The 12,563-nt window shown below is 43.0% G+C and overlaps 1 protein-coding gene across 1 annotated transcript in view; it reads right to left on the reverse strand.

The window, feature by feature from the left end:
- The window catches only part of LOC124788676 (UPF0489 protein C5orf22 homolog), a 181,405-nt gene that overhangs the window by 140,444 nt on the left and 28,398 nt on the right, over positions 1–12,563 (reverse strand). The gene's annotated exons all lie outside the window — the stretch shown is intronic.

A 12,563-nucleotide genomic window follows, 5' to 3' on the forward strand; every position in this document is an offset into this window, starting at 1 on the left:
AAATTTTAGAATTAATAGCTTGATATTGCGAGGAATAAAATAAAATGGACAAAACTGATGGTAACGGTGGGAATCGAACCCAAACCGATCCACTGCGAGTCAGTAAGCACCACTGGGCCATGACACCATTACGTCTATAGTCCCTCATACTCTACACTGGCACAATACTTTACAAGCACTTTCAGAAAAAGATACTGAGCTAGAGCAATGTAGCACTAATAGTGATTGGGAGGGGGGGGGGGGGATGCCGTCACAACAGAGCACGAGCAATAGAAAACAAACAGCTGCATCCCTTCTCTGAGCTGATCGTAGCATAGCTGAGCATCATCTCAGCACTCGACACTGGTTTCTAGTTACCGCGGAGAGTGATAAAAAACATGTTTTCGTCCATTTTATTTACACACCAGCACGCTTTTGAGGAGAAATGGTGTACTTTTAATGCGATTTATGGTTGCATTCGAAGAGAAATGGCACAATTGGGGTGCTATATTTACAGTGTGCTGCAACACATTAACACATGATCACGGACAACCACTGTTCATTTTACCGTGAACATGAAGCAAGAAGTTTATTTCTACATTTTCAGTAGCTAAGTGTTACCCTTCTTTCAACATCTCCATGATGAGTATGCTGTGAAGACTGCTGTCTTCAAAGATAACAACAGCATCGTTTAAAGTGTTGTGTGCACGCGGTTCCCAGTTTGATAAACAGTCGGCCACCATATCGTACCTCAGGTGGCCCGCTGTATCACCCGATCTTAATCCCATAGAACATGTCTGGGACTATTTGGAACAGTACGTGAAACATAGCAACTGAAACATTCGCACATTGGTACCTATATGGGATCTAACCATCAATGAATGGCTTCAGCTAGATATAGCACACACCTAAACAACATGGTGAACTATTTTCCTCGCCGAACTGCGGTCATTGTCAAGACCAGAGGGAGTTTTACACTGAGTTAATGTGATGTCTCCTGCAGGTGACTAATTTTTGTCAAATATACTTGTGTTTTTTGACCCTTCTCAGAACGAGCGCACACTTAATTTTAATAATATTCTTCCCTGTGTTGGATGAACAACTCTTCAATGTCATAGCGTTGGGTACACGAAACAGCCCTTCTACAAATCGTTTCCGTTTCTTTTAATCCTACTTAATAAGGACGACAATGGCGAAATTGACGTCGACAACTGCCAAGTTGATGGTGATATTAGGACGCTCGAAAGCACTGTCAGCAGTTTCGTTGCTGTATGTAAGCACATGCATTTAGTGAACGGAATAAAAATGTTTAAAACTAGTACAGCAACGTTACTGTGACTGTACCCCATGGACATATATTAACTACCATTTTCCCCCTCTCCTATGATTTTCAACTTTCAAGTAATATCAAAGATCTACGAGCGCGAGGGGGACGCAGCACTGGGTCAGAACTCCAGGGACACACTTTCTATTTCATACATAACGCTTAACACAACCACAACACTCCCTGCCATAACTTGAAACTCCTGGCATTGTGAATGACAAAGACGAAGAAGAAGAAACAACTGATATGGTTACCAAACGAAACAGTTTTCACAAACACTTTATGAGAACCCACCGCCTCAGAAATGGAAGGAGGCCGTCATCATGAGGCGAAACTGGGCGATACTGCGTAGCAATTGGGAGGACGACAGTTCAAATCCCGGCGGATATCCTGATTCTAGTTTTCTGTGTGTTCACTAAAATGAGGAATTTAAATAACTCCATAGTTGGTTTGAAAAGGATGACACCAGCTTACTTCCCTAACATTTTCTAATTCGGGCTTATTTTCTTCCTAGGATGGCAGCAATCTTTGGCGTCACTTTAAACACTAATTCCCTTCCCGAAGCAAAACCTACAATGCTAGACCAATTTCTCCCAAACTCGACCAACGTCAATATTTCATTCTTTCACTGACTCTTCCTTAGCGCTTGCTTTTTCGCCATCCGGTTAAAACATGTGTCGTTCCCCACGCATACTCCTCTATCGTTTGCCGTTGTTACTTTTTACAGTGATTCACCGCCTATTTACTTGCAGGAACTTGCATTTCTTTATGTTGGGAGCCAACTGCCAGTACCTGCACTAACCATTTGTCCTCCACTGCTCTTTCTGTAATTTCGTGCAACTTCCAACGCTATCCATTATGACATAAAAAAAATCTTTGGCAGTAATGATACTAAATCAGATTCATGGGGTACGCCCGCAGATACATTGAAATCTAAATCTCTCCCCGCTGTGAATTCCTGACTGAGTTCTGTTTGCTAGTTTTCGATGCATCAGAAAGCCGATTAGATATTGCACACGCTTATATTTTGTTCTGTGGGTGACAGAAATGAACTATATAGAATGGGTTCTAGAAATCAAGGAACGCCGGCCAGAAAGCCGCTGTCTACTACCTTCTGGATCTCATGGTCCAACAGAGCGAGCTGAGTTTCAAACGAGCGGAATCCGTGTTGATTCCGACATTTCAGAGTTATAGTCACCGTAAATGTTATAATAAACGGGTATTAATAGTGTTCTATTATTCTACAGTACAATGGCGTGAACAATAACGCGCAGCAGGTACATTTACAAATCAAATGCGTAATACTAAATTTATTCCTCAATTCTTAACCAGCTCAAAGGAAACATTCCCACAGAGCAAGCGTCATACTTACTGTGGTACGCGTGCACGATCCACACTGCAATGGAATTAAGTGGTGGAAGGAAGTGTAGGTGTTAACGTTCTGACAACGACAAGGTCATTAGAAACGGAGCACACACGCAAACTGCGGACAGAAATAGGCCGTGTTCTTTCAATGCAATCATCCCGACATTTACCGTGAGTAATTTAGGAAACTCTCACAAAATCTAAATCAGAATGGTAGGACGATTTGAACCGCTGTCCTCCTGGATGCAAGTTCACAGTCCTACCACAGCGTCACCTGGTTCTGTAATGGATAAGGGGATCACAGAAAATGCTTGAGGATCATCCTCTGACTGAAAGGCGTATTGCAGGTCAGTTGAACTGTATAAATTTACGGACACTAGAAGAAATGTACCATATCTCTGGAAGATTCAAACAACACTTCAATAATTGCTTGTCCCGCAGGCAACTCTGGTATAGAAACCGTAGGCCTGATAATAAACTGTAACGAGCATGCGCTTGCATCCACAAGCATTGCAGTAATGTTGGCAAATTGATTGGAACAAGAGCATTCGTTGGTATTAACAATTACGATTGTCGTCTGCTAAATATTGATCAATGGCGTCTGGAGGAAAAGACTCCGACAAGCAATACCGACATGCTGAGGAACGGGCAAGATGCAGTACTGCCGTTCAATTAGCGGACTCCAGGCAGTGCAGAAGTAACATTGCTGATATTTGATTTAGGGGCATAAGGCATTGGACCATGGGATAATTGTTTGTCTAACGTTTCGTCGCAACGGTCAGTCAGTCACGTCATCAGATCGCTGCCTAAGATCGCGGAGTGGCGCCGACGTATGCTGTGGAGCTTATGCTCGAGAAGAGTTGGAGATGTTTGTTTTATTTAGCACTAGGGCCCACAACTTGTCTAATTTCAATCCTCGTCCTTTTTTGTTGAAATTGTTTTTGTGCTTTTGAATTCCTGTAGCATCTGTCTACATCCTAGCGTAGCAATTATTAGATGATGATAATAATAATAATAATAATAATAAATAACAATAATAATAAATAGTACTAAATAACACAACCAGCGCCAACTTTTCCCCACTACAAGCTCCATAGCATACGTCGGCGCCACTCCGCCATCTTAGGCAGCGATCTGATGACGTCAAGAACCGACCGTTGTGTGGGTACATAAAAAATGTTCGACTTGCTGAGTTTGTTTCGGGTCTGTAACAGGTTTCTGAGTCGTTAAAGCCTCTGATTAAGTCTCCAGCAGTGAAACACGAAACGTTACACAGACAATTATGCCCTGGAACATGGACTTTAGCCCCTAAATCAAATATCAGCAATATTGCACCTGCTCCACCCGGAGCTTGCTAATTCAACTGAGTACAGTAGTTCCAAGAGGGCAAAATTCTAAAATTGTCATTTTCACTACAACTGATTCGGTGAGTGTGAAAACGTGTCGTTCCCTAGATACTGATTTGGACAGGAATTATTTAAAACGAAACTGTCTCAAACGTAGCACTTTTAAGGTAGATTACTTTGAAACTTAAAAGGTTATGCATATTTCAATACTTACACAATATTTTGATATTGGCACTACGAAAATGAATGCTACCTTTTTCATTCAACAATCTTATTAGGAGACGATTGCGTGCTGGATAACCAATGAGTTGTGAAACATAGGTATAGAATATTGAGCAAAACTTTATTAAATTCCAATAATGTTAGGTTGATACTGAACATATAAATCTTAAATACAAGAATTCAGAACAACTGAAAACATTCTGTTGAATGTCAATTAAAAAAAGAATGTCGCTTCAACATTCACAAAGTGGAGAAACAGGAAATAAACTTTAAAAGACACTTATTTTCTTTGATGACTTCTTAGCAGTTTGCTTCCGAAACTTTGCATCTTATGACGTTAATGGATTTATTACTTTACTTCCGTTCTCTCTGTTTTTAACGTTAGCTGTGCAACTACAATTGAATAAAATGTGCTTTTTCAGTTACATTTTTAGGTCGGTTGGAGAAAGTGTTAAGCCAGAGCCAACATTCGAGTGGATGAACGTGGGAGACCTCCCAAAAACCCCTCAGAAAGGCCGATGGAACGGACTTTTTAACAGCCTAGGACTGAGCTAAGGCAGTCCTCGTCTCTTCAGTTTGTCACACTGTTACGCAGCCAGGCCGGATAATTCGTAACTCTGTGACGTCATTTCACTCTGTGTTGCACTTCATATCGCTTCTGAAGGTCCCAAGCAATGAGGGGGTAGCTCTTCGAGCTCGAAACTTCTCACAGTTTTTCCCGCTCGTATTTCGCAGAAAACGGTATTTTCTATTTTAAACTGACTTATTTATCTCCCAAGATTAAGTATAGATGTAGACACCTACAGTACAACATGGTCATGTCCTTCAAAGAGTACTACAATAGTTGCGAGATGTCAAACCATCACGGGTCTCCTTTGACATCAGGAAACGGTTAACTACTGTTATCATTCTGTTCTGCAGCAAAGGGAGAGGTCGATAATGGCTATACGAGAAAATTAAAATAAGAAAAATACTGAGGTCACTATTTCGGTACAAACAGATCCACCAACCTATTGGGTTCCCGTCACAGTACGCTGATGCAACAGGCTCCATACTGAAAAATAATACAACTGCTCGCTCGACGAAAGATCCGCATGCAAAGACTGGAAAGTTTTACAGGTGACACCAATGTTCAAGAAAGGCAACAAGAGTAATCCACTAAATTACAGCCCCATATGATAAACGTCGATATGTTGCAGGGTTTGGGGAACATCTATTCTGTTCGAACATTATAAACTACCTGAAATAGATTGGCCTGTTGACACAGTCAGCGCGGATTTAGGAAACATCGGCCTGGAGAGCGGTGTGCTGTCCACGTGCCCCTTCGTATCCGCATCCGGTGACGCCACACGGCTGAGGATGACACGGCGACCGGTCGGTCCAGTTGCACCTTCAAGACCTGTTTGGGAGGTGTTTGTTTCCTTTTTTGTTTTCTTGTTTGTTTTCTATTTATACCTTTTATCAGTCGCTTCTTCTTTAATTAAAGAAGGGTGTGGTTGTGAAGGTTCAAACAATACAAAAAAACTGCCGTATAAGGTTATATAAGATAGTATTTCCGTTAAGAGGTATCAAGTTAAAATCATAGAGACAGAGTGATTTAGCATGCGTAGAATAAGACTGCAAGAGCCAATCAACAAGAGTTTGACAAATTACTTAATTTTTTTTAATTACTGCTTCACTTTTCAAAATTTTTTTTACACAGCTATAAATTTAGAACTATTGCAAATAGAGTTCACAGAAAGACAAGTGCTACATTACATAACGTCTACTTTAGGTCAAACATTGTTGAATCAAAACATTTTGACAACTTGTTAGTCCACCTACAGAACTGAATACAGCAGCGATTCTACATCATGTAGATTCGATAAATCATTGGTATGTTTCCGAAAAATGTGGCGCCAAATGTCTGTGCATGGGTCACGCAATTACCGTAAATTGGGGGCCGAAGATTTGTGGGCATGAATCTGGCGCCCAAAAGTAGCCCAGATGTTTTCCATCAGGTTCAGAACAGATGGATTTGGTGAACGACATCAACGTGAGGTCACCGTCATCCTCCTCCTCCAACAACTGTAGTACGATTCGGGAATTATGACAGAGGCGGTTATGTTGCTCCAAGATGCCATCCCATAGGGGAAGACGTAAGACATTAAGGGATGCAGGTGGTTTGTAATGATGTTCACGTAGCTCACAGCTGTCATTGTGCCTTCCATTATACCCTCAAGTCATTATCTCTCATAGTGCGAGGTGAGGCGAAAATAACTTAACATGAAATGGGCGTCCTCTTCTTTGTTTTTTCGTAGAACCCACGACGTCCCGATATTGCACTGAGGAATGAAGGAAGATAGATGCCTGGATGAAGCTCTTTCAGTTCCCAAGCATTGTACAGGAAAAATGCAAGCCCTGGACCGGATGGGATGCACCATCGCACCTGACAATTGGAAGGATCTTAGAGAATGCGCCAGTATTTCTATCATCACATTTGCCAGATGTCGCCACATATCCTGCTTGCTTTATAGAGCAGGGACGTCTCAGACCTCGATATTCTGTAACGACTGGTGGCTTCGCCGTTTTTCAACCGCTTTCCGTAATACAACAGTAGCAAGCGAAAAGCCGATAAGTTTCGCTGTTTCCGAGATGCTCGGTCCCAGGCGCCCGGCCATAATAAGATGCCTTTTATCAGGGTCGCTGGTGTCAGTGAATTTCGCCATTTGCGAAAGCGACATTCAATTTCGCTGTGGACAGTGGTCATAATGTTATCCATAACGAGTAATTACGTCGAGGTGCAGTGTTCGCTAAGTTATAGAGGACAATATATCAAATTTTCTGACACACACAAACAATATCTAACGTTAATTGTTGCCAAATTATGACGAAGACTTGTTAACTGAATGATGTACTTTTTCTATGGCACTGCATAGAGGCTTTCAAGAGGACTTCAGAGACACGGCTTTTGTGGAACTTGGCCAAACAGTACCAGCGTAACAGCGTCGTGAACCACCGTTTCTTCGAAAGGTTCGATAAACGTTGGATCTACTACACCAAATGTACACAAATATGTGACTCAGGTACAGTTCGTGCCTGTGCGCTATTACTTCATCATCTATGCTCTGCCGTTCTAGCAACAGGACAAATCGCTCCTGCAGCAATCCAGAGCTTCACACTGTATATGACAGTCGATCAAGTTGATATGATTTTAGTTTATGGTGGAGCTCGCTAATTTGAGTAACAGCACAGTTTTATGCTGAAAGGTATCCTGGCTGGGCCCCACTCTCCTCTACCTGTCCCTGCAAACAATATAAAACAGTTCAAGAATCTGGAAAAGTGAAGAATAAAATAACCCAGCAGAAAAGAACAGCAACTAATGAGAGAAGTGCAACTAACATTTCAGCAGTAGTAACACTATGAGGCAGCTTGAATGTGCCAGCAGAGTTAGCCAAAGTAGTAGGGCAACAAGGGCATCGCTCCACCCTGCATTATTGTCACATTTATTAGAAATGGCGGATCCAAGATGGCGGCGATAGATGTGGCAACCTCGCAATGACGTATGGTGGGAAGTTCAATTTTTGGTGGGAAAATAGGTCAATTGGGCTATTCTCCCCTCACTATACTCCAGAAAATTGTGTGAAGTTCAAATTTTGGCGGAAAAAAAGATCAATTGAGACACCTCCATTAACCTAACCCCCTCCCCTCACCCCCTCCCCAAGAAAATGACGGGAAGTTCAAATTTTGGTGGGAAAAAATATCAATTGAGCTACTTCCACTAACCTAAGAAAATGGCGGGAAAATTTTGGTGCGAAAAAGGTCAGTTGAGATACCTGCACTAACCTACATCATCCACCTACCACCTCTGCCTTGGAATTGGTGGAAAAAGGACTCAGCCTGTGGTGGGCTGCTGGACAGGACAGACATAAGTCTTTATTTTGCATGCAGTGTTTATTTAACCAGAGTGAGTTCTCATAGGCAGTAACTCCTACTGACCTAGTACACAGTAGTGCTATCAGAGAGCGCTGCCATCCCATGGTGGTCTGGAGAAAAACTGCGGGAAAAAGGATAGTCTGTGACCAGCTGCTGGGGAGAGGAAGGAATGTACTTTATTTGTATTGGAACAATTTATTTAGGGATGGGTTTCATGTAATTTATTTATTTATTATGCTGATACAAAACACTCGCCCTAGGATTCTTGGGGTCCCAGTAAATAGCCTACAAACCTGCAGACTACTCGTAAATCTCCGAAATAATACTGTACACTGATGTACAGACACGCAAACAACTCATGAATTACCGAAATAATGCGTGTATAACGCTCTGCAGACATGCTCACTAATTGTAAACTGTCGAACTAATGCATTACACAGCCTATAGACATGTTCACAAAATAATGTAACAGACACATTTACTACGTGTAAAATTGGCGAAATAATGCGCGAATAACGCTCTGCAAGCACGCTCAAAACGCTTAAACAGCAGAAATAATGTAGTGCACAAACACTGATTGCAAGTAAAAACGCTTTCGAACTATCGTTACGAAACACAACCTCGACATATCAGCGAACTGTTCCCGACAAACACCCCAAGTCGCGCACGCCGGGGCGGCGTGAGCTCGTCGGTACAGCTTGCCAGACGCCTCCAACTGCGCACGTGTTTACCTAACTACCATTGCCAGCGCAATGATGCATAGCCTTTGTACCTGCAGTCAGGAGCTAATTGCCAAGCAACTCACCATTGCAAGAGCATATAAAAGGCTCTCAACGTTATACTGACATCACAGGTCTATGTAAATAAGAGCCAAGTCTCTCTCTGGATGCACTATAGAAATCTGTTGCAATGCTTCCCATAATAGCACAGGATGTATTGTTGCTAGTGATCCTAACGGGACAGTACGTTATACACGCGAGACACCTCTGCCCGCACGTACCTGTTTACCCAGCCACCGCGCATATCCGCCAGTCCAGCGCAGGCCTGATTGCCGCCGGCCGCGGTGGCCGAGCGGCTCTAGGCGCTCAGTCCGGAACCGCGCGATTGCTACGATCGCAGGTTCGAATCCTGCCTCGGGCATGGATCTGTGTGATGTCCTTAGGTTAGTTACGTGTAAGTAGTTCCAAGTTCTAGGGGACGGATGACCACAGATGGTAAGTCCCACAGTGCTCAGAGCCAGCCTAATTGCCAAGCGAAAGATGTCTGTGTAGTAACTCACTCACACAGGTGCAGCTAAAAGGTTGTCAGTGTAAAACTCATGCCTCATGTCTATGTAAATAACAGCCAAGTCTCCCTTTGGATGCGCTATAGAAATCGTCTGCAGTGCTTTCAGGAACTGTTAAAGAAAATAGTCCACAATAACACCGAATGCAATCTTCCTGATGGTCCTAATGAGACATCCGATACTACCCTCCCTGGAAATCGGGACGTCCTGCTTTAAACAAATGTCTCCGAAATGGTAAACGTTCTCACCGCTATAAGCCTTCGTATGTCTGTGCGTCCTTGCAAAAACACCATTACTTATGAAAGTATTCTTGTTGTTTGGAGGGACAGCATCCCACCAGGGCACACAGCATTCGATAAGCACATCCTGTCACGTTGCAAATACCCGCAGCCTCCTCTGTTCCCATCCCCAGTGCACAGGTACCCTTTGTCATTGAACACAAACTGCATGAGGAGTTATTACAGGAAGGACACAGTCTTTTTCAGTCAACTGCTACGGCCAAATACCTTGCCGCCGCTGCCCGCACCGGGCACCCCGTATAACTTCAAACACTGCCGGCCTTGAGTTAACTAAGCAATAGTAGAGAAAAGGATGGCCATCCCAAGGGCAACTTGTTCGTCTGAAGTATAGCAACACAGCCCCCCTAATGGTGACGGGGGCCCTCGTGCGATGGAGACCTGATGCACACTACGCACGTCTCGAACGCCATTAATAAGCCTGTTGTCCTGTGATGGAAAAAAAAAAACACTTATCTAACGTTGACACAGCTCTTCCTTACAATCTGTTAAACGTATTTCTCAGAAAGATCGGTCCCATCTGGAACAACAACGAAATTCCAGAGAACTGTACAAATGGTTTGCAGCGTCTTCATTAAAATGCGTATCTGCGAGCACCTGAATTGGCTCACTGGGGTATCATCGACAGCAAAAGCTGCACAAGGCTCGCATCCTTCAGAGCAAAACTCAGACCTATCCCGACTGTGGGCTGTTTGTGTAAAGGGGCAGCCACAACCTCTCACAGAACTTGGTCAGCCTGCCGGTGTGGCCCAGCGGTTCTAGGCACTTCAGTCTGGAACTGCGCGACCGCTACGGTCACAGGTTCGAATCCTGCCTAGAGCATGGATGTGTGTGATGTCCTTAGGTTAGTTAGGTTTAAGTAGTTCTAAGTTCTAGGGGACTGATGACCTCAGATGTTAAGTCCCATAGTGCTCAGAGCCAGAACAGAACTTGGTCACCACACCGTTCTAAACGCGGGACCGTAATAAAATTGCGACTATAATAAATGTCATCAGAGTAAAGAAAAAGAGGGAATTTAAACACCGAGGGAAAAAAAACATCTATGTTAAGCAGTTTCTTTCTGACTGATGGATAAATTACACATCCCGAGAGCACCACTCGCGTTCAGTGTCTGTAAGTAAACTGTAATGCATATGTGTAATAAAATCATTTTAGACACGTGAAATAACATAAATACCATTAGCATATACAATCTTTCATGCCATCGGCTCACATGTGGGAAAGAAACACAAACATTTTTTGTTTGACACCGACAAGCTATAATTGAAGAAAACTAAGCTGTTTTGTCCACTATGGCAGGTCCGGTTTTACAAAACAAATCGTGAGAGCCTGTCTTGTAATAGAATCCATAAGATTTTATCACCCCCCCCCCCCCCCTCTCTCTCTCTCTCTCTCTCTCTCTCTCTCTCTCTCTCTCTCTCTCTCACCGAACAACAATAACCGTCCACGTGTTGTCACAGAGCATATTGCGTATACACGTATCGCTCCACTGGGCTGCAGGCCAGTGCTCGAACTTGTTCACACAGATCTGCACAAAGTTTTGGCGTCTGTACTGAAGGAAGGTCCTATCCAACAGACTATCAATCACATGAGAGGAATCCTGTATTCCTCCTTCATAAGCAGTTTAATACAAAGTTTTTTTCGGTTGTAACACATTTAATCAATTTACATCACCACCAAAGACTTCAAGCTCTGTGTCAGCTGCAGGTAAACCGACAGTAACACATTTTGATTCTGTGACTCTCACAGAAAGCTGAGCATCGTGTGATGTAAACTGTAAAGCTCACACAACACACAGAAAGGTAGAAATAAAACACAGAGGCGGTGTTTATCACTGACAAAATACGTGAAAGACATTGCGACATATGGGAACTGGATGAGCTTGCGGTATTGTAGAGCACTTGCCTCTGCTATCTGAAGGCATACTGATAATCTCATCTTCCACAGCGACAGTGTAGCAGGTGTCTAATCAAGGCCACATTAAACTAGTGTTGTAAAACACAAGGGGCTGGCACTATGCGATACAAACACCAAACGAAACGTGCACCGTATTCCCTGTCAATGCTGTAGCTACCATGCCATAGAAAGTAGCTCCCGGCCAGAGCAGTGTAACTGGCATTCAGATCAGATTAATTCGGTGGTTAAAGAGCGTTCGTCAAACGATAGTCAATGACGTGGTTAATGTTGGTTGATGGAAATTGAAAATGTACCGAAAAAAGCTAAAGCGCTGTTTACTAACCTCGGCTGGAACAAGCATGCTCATTTACTATACCGGCCTGATTCAGTACATTACATCAACATGGCACTGCAGTCCTAGTGATATAGTACGAGGTAACTTATTCAACCTAAGAATGTCGCCATCTCCTGAGATGGAGAGGCACGAAAACAAAATCAAACTGAATGACGGATGAGTCTCCCAAAATGGGATCCATGGTCGCTACACTTCCGGTTACTTTTGAGAGGGTTAATATGCAGTTTAATTCTCTCTCTGATTACAACACTGATCAGTTGGTTAAGAGTTTTTATTACATTCCGAGTACAGAGTATTACAGACAGGAGGATATTGCTATTGTCAAGGCAATCATGTAGTGGTATCAAAGTTATTGTGTAAATTGAGGATGTATTGTGAGGTATAACTCAAGGAAGATTGAAAGAAGTTATGAGGTAGACTGACATAAATATCAAACGCAGTTACGTACAACACATTCTATCTCAGCATTTCCATCTTCGGTGGCAACAGTGGGGTTTACTCCAGGGCAGGCAGGCTACGATGAAATTAACACAGATGCGTAGCGGTGGTATACTCTGTTGTAAGGGACTCATCTTGTAGA

Source organism: Schistocerca piceifrons, chromosome 3 (genome assembly GCF_021461385.2).
Source record: "Schistocerca piceifrons isolate TAMUIC-IGC-003096 chromosome 3, iqSchPice1.1, whole genome shotgun sequence".
In the NCBI taxonomy this organism is placed as follows: domain Eukaryota; kingdom Metazoa; phylum Arthropoda; class Insecta; order Orthoptera; family Acrididae; genus Schistocerca; species Schistocerca piceifrons.